This window comes from Tupaia chinensis, unplaced genomic scaffold (assembly GCF_000334495.1).
Source record: "Tupaia chinensis unplaced genomic scaffold, TupChi_1.0 Scaffold000515_1, whole genome shotgun sequence".
In the NCBI taxonomy this organism is placed as follows: Eukaryota; Metazoa; Chordata; class Mammalia; order Scandentia; family Tupaiidae; genus Tupaia; species Tupaia belangeri.
The window spans coordinates 2,632,981-2,638,272 of NW_006160028.1; positions in this window are offsets into that span (position 1 = coordinate 2,632,981).

Here is a 5,292-nt window from a genome sequence, read left to right on the forward strand (position 1 = left end):
AGTGTTTTTCAAATGGCCAGGTTTGGGTTTGAAACTGTACAGTCTGTCACGTGGGATCCAGCACCTTACATACTTACTGCACCAGCTGTTGGCCCTGTTGAATACTCCTTAAAATACATCACCAAGGAGTAATCCATGGAAGAAATAATTTATAAGATGAACATCATTAAAATGAAAAGCCTCTGGGGCCAGCAGATAGTGCGGTAGTTATGGTGCTAGACTCCTAGGAGGCCAATCAAGGCTTGAGTCTCAGACCTCACAGCTTGAAAAATCATGCCACTGACAATGTCTATGTGTGCCTAAAATTTCAGAAGGATAGTGGAAGAGAATAGATTGCAGTGTGGCCAGCCTGCTGGGAGGTGAGTTCTCGCTTTCCCTCTCACTCTCTCTCTCTCTCTCTGGTGAGCTCATATGCCCTATGGAAAAAAAGTTTAAAAAAAAAAAAAAAGAAAGAAGAAAAGGAAATCCTCTGCTCACTCTGCTCAGAGAAAGACATTGTCAAGAGAATGAGAAGACAAGTAGTAGACAGAAGAACTATTTGCAAAAGACACACCCGATAAAGAACTTTTATTAAAATACACGAAGTTCTTTTAAAACTCAATAATAGGGAAAAATGAATAACCTGATTAGAAAATACACAAAAGAATTGAACAAACACCTCTCCGAGGGAAATGCAGAGACAGGAAATTAAGCATATTAAAAAACATTCAGCGTCAGAAACCATTAAAGAATTGCAAATTAAAGGAGCGAAATACCACTACATACTTACTAGAATGGGAAAAGTTCAAGCACTGACAACGTGAAGGGCTGACAGGATATGGTTCAATGGGCACCCATTCAATGCTGGTGAGAATGCAAAATTTTACAGACATTATGAAAGACAGTTTGGCAGTTTCTTACAAAATTAAATATTCTCTTTCCATATAATCTAGCAATCACATGCCTTTGTATTTACTCAAAGGAATTGAAACTCACGTCCTCACATACATTTGCACATGTATGTTCATAGAAGCTCTACTCCTGATTGGAAAAACTTGGAAACAAACAGGGTGTTCTTCAGTAGGGTGGATAAACTGTGGTGTATCCAAACAGTGCCATATTATGCAGTGCTATCAAGCCATGGAAAGGATGTAAGAGTATACTGTTCTGTTCTATTAATTAAGCACTTGTAAAGCAAAAGATGCAAAAGAGAACATTCTATCGTTTATGCTGTTTCTTAGAGGTAGTACTTGAAATTTCCATGTAAAAGATGTCCACCCTATAGTAGCGAAAAGCAACATTCTTATCATCAAGGGTGAGAAGGTTTAGGTTGAAGCATTTTGTACTAACAAGCTTTGGTAAAGTGATTCTTATTTTCTTAGCTTCGTTTGTACCCAGTTCACTGCCTAGCTCAAGCTCCTTTGGCTTACCACTTTTTCAGTTTGCTATTCTTTGTCCAATTCAGTATGAAAGTATCCAACTCTCTGAAAAGGTTACATATTACGATTTTAACCATACTGCATTCTAGAAAAGACAAAACTATGATAATAGAAAAAAAAAAAAAAACAGAATACAGAGAATTTTTAGTACAATAAAGAAAAAGAAAGTAAAGGATGTACCTGATATAAACTGCTGACTTCGGGTGACAGCATGTCAGTGTAGGTGCATTAGTTCTAATATATGTACCACCTTGGTAAGAGTTCTGGGTAATAGGCAAAGCTGTGCATCTAGGCAGGGCAGCCTGGGTAGATGGCAATTTTTCCTAACTTTCTGTCCAATTTTGCTGTGAACTTAAAACTGTTCTTAAATAAGTTTAGTAATTAAAGGAAAAAGCAGCGAAGTAATTTTGTTTTAACTACGTACTTTGAGTGTTGACAGGACTGTGGATCACTTTCCCCAAGAAGATGAGCATTTGAGAACTCTACAATCGCTCTCTTTCATTCCTCCTCCCAGATTTTCATTTCTGTTGGTTTTACATCAGTTACGTTTATAAAATATACATTCTGTTCTATTACCATAATTAGCAAAACTGTTTGGTATTTGTTTTGTTTTTAAGTGACATCTCTGTTTATCGATAGTCTTTTTGTTTTGTTTTAATCATGCTGTCTTTATTTCTGAGTACTTTGATTCACTCTTTAATTGGCTAGATTTGTTGTCAAGAAATATTTTACAAAAGGGCTAATGCATGATATATTTCCTGGATTCTTCCATGTGTGAAACCATGAGATCGTCTGCTGTCTGGCTAGTAGATAGGCTTTAGTCACAACCTCTTTCTTTAAAAGAAAAACTAGAAAACTAGTCTTTTTGAAAATTCAGAATTACATGTTACGGGACCAAAGTCTGATTCCGTTCCAGATCTCTTTCTCTTGTAGACTGGCTTTTTGTTAACTGGATGTTGGAGCAATTACTCTACCATTTTTCTTCAGATTTCTTCTGTCTTCCTTTTTAAGGGAGATAAAACATTATAGATATGATTCGAGCCGATTGCGTTTTTCTGTCTAATTCTGATCCTACTCTCGGCTTTACTTTCACTGCACAAATTTCATGTTATATTTTTGGAAGGTACCAATATAGATATAAGCAGCTTTTGTTTGTAAATAATAACTAGACATCTTATGATTCCAACTCTTCACTGCTATGGTATTGCAGTAAACATTCCATACGTGTCTCTTAGGGCACAATTATGGGAGCACTTCTTGGGGAGGAATTGATGGGCCAAAGAGTATATTTATTTTTGGCTTTTTTGGCTATCACTAAAATGGTTGTATGATCATATATTTTCTGCCAATAGTGTATGAGAATTTCCATTTCGCTACTTACTCTTAAAATAATATGTAACACATAGAAAAGTGCCACATAAATTTTTCTGTTATTAAGATGAAAGTATCTACTTCATAAAATGAGTTGTGTTTTTTTCCCTTTAAGAACTGGTTAATATAGCTAGAATGTATCTCTTGAAGGTGTGATAAAAAATCAACATAAAATCTAGATCCTGGATCTAGTGGTGGCGTTTGATTATTAATTCAATTTTATGGTTGATATTCATCTAATTCATGTTTATTATTTTCTTTAATCAAATTAATAATCAATATTGTTTTATAGAAAACATCATCCTGCCTTTTATTGACAATTTAATATTATTTATTCAATATTTAATATTTATGTTAAATATTTTATAAATTTATTTATTTTCTTTTTTCTCTTTCTCTTTATTAATTTAGATAACAATCCAACTATTTTTTTTTGCTTTTTGTTTTATTATTTATTTTATTTTTTGTTAAGGGTTTTTGCCTCATGGCACGTGTGCTCACCAGAGAGAGATCGAGAGAGGGAAAGTGAGAAGTCACTCACCAAGGAGATGGCCACAATGCAGTCACATCTCCTCCATTTTCCTCTTGGGATTTTGGACCTACATGCACATATACATCCAACATTTCAAGGTTCCAGGTCTGGGACTTGAACTGCAGTTGGCTATGTGGGAGTCCAGTGCTGTAACCACCATGCCACCTTCTGGACATCATTTTACATTTATAAATAACCAGTTTATGATTTTGTTGTTTTAGTTTCTTATTTTAAATTATTTCTGGCTCTTGTGATTTGTATTTCCCTCCAAATTTCTTTAGTTTGCATATTTTTTTCTTTTGTTGTTTCTTGAGTTGAATATGATTTGCTCATTAACTCATGATTCATCTCAAAATGTGTTTCTTCACTTGAAAACATATGTTATTGTTGAATGTTTGGGTCCACATTTTATTATGTAGATGATTTTTAATTTAATCTTACTTAGGTTCATAATTCTACTTTATTCATAATTTCTTTTTAAAATTAATCAATTTATTTATTTATTTTCTGAAACAGTTTTTTTTTTTTTTTTTGAGAGGTTTTTGCTATAGGGCGCGTGCACTCGCCAGACAGAGAGAGACATAGAGACAGAAAGAGAGAAATCACCCCCCAGAGGGGATGGTCATGCGGCAATCCCTTCTCCTCCATTCTCCTCTCGGGATCTTGGGCACGCATGCACATGCGCTCAATGTGAGTTCTAAGCCACCAGGTCCGGGACACGAACCACAGTCGACTTCTTGGGAGTCCAGCAACATAGCCATTACACTAACTGCTGGTTCCCTCTGAAACAGTTTTTAAAAATTTATTAATTCCCTGAGTATCGTCACAGCATACAAAATGTGATTTGCAATCCAGAATATACTGCATAGTGTCTTAATCATACATATTACTGTCAATAATTTTCCATTTTTAGTTATATATATATATATGTGTGTGTGTGTGTGTGTGTGTCTGTGTGTGTGTGTATATAATAAATAATCACCCCTGTTTCTATATTAATTTATCATTTCTAGGAGTTTTTCATGGATAACTTTGAGTCTTCTATGTGTACAGTCATATCATCTGCAAATAGAGATAATTTCGCCTCTTCTTTCTCTATTTAAATACCTTTTATTTAATTCTCTTTTCCAATTGCATGGGCTAGGACTTCTAGCATAATATTGAAAAGGAGTGGAGAAAGTGGGCAGCCTTGTCTTTTACCAGTTTTTACTGTAAAAACTTTCTATTTTTCCGCATTTAATATGATGTTAGCTGTGGGGTTTTCATTGATGACTTTGATTGTGTTGAGAAGTGTCTCTTCTATGCTGATTTTGCTGAGAATCTTAATCATGAAGGGGTGCTGTATTTTATCAAATGCTTTTTCTGCACTGATTGATATGATCATGTGGTTTTTATCTTTCTTTCTGTTAATATGGTGTATTAGATTTATGGTCTTGCATAAGTTGAATCACCCTTTCATCCCTGGAATGAAGCCTACCTGGTCATGATGTATAAACTTTTTTATATGTTGTTAACTCCAATTTGCTAGTATCTTGTTGAGAATTTTTGCATCTGTATTCATCAGAGATATTGGTCAGTAGTTTCCCTTTTTTGTCATGTCCTTATCTGTTTGGGGAATGAGAATGATGGAGGTTTCATTAAATGAATTTGGGAGGGTTCCTTCCTTTGGGATCTTTAGAAATAGTTTTGGCAGAATAGGGGCTACCCCTTCTTCAAAAGTCTTGTAGAATTCAAAAAAAGACAGCAGGATCTGGGCTTTTCTTTGTTGTGAGGTTATTTATTACTGATTCAATCTCATTGCTTTTTATGGGTCTTTTCAGGCTTTCTGTGTCTTTCCCATTCAATTTTGGTTTAATATATGTGTCCAGGAATTTGTTCATCTCATTTAGGTTTTCTTTTTGGTGACATATAGTCACTCACAGTATTCTCTAATAGTGTTTTGTATTGCTTGTAGAGTTGTGAAGAATAGTT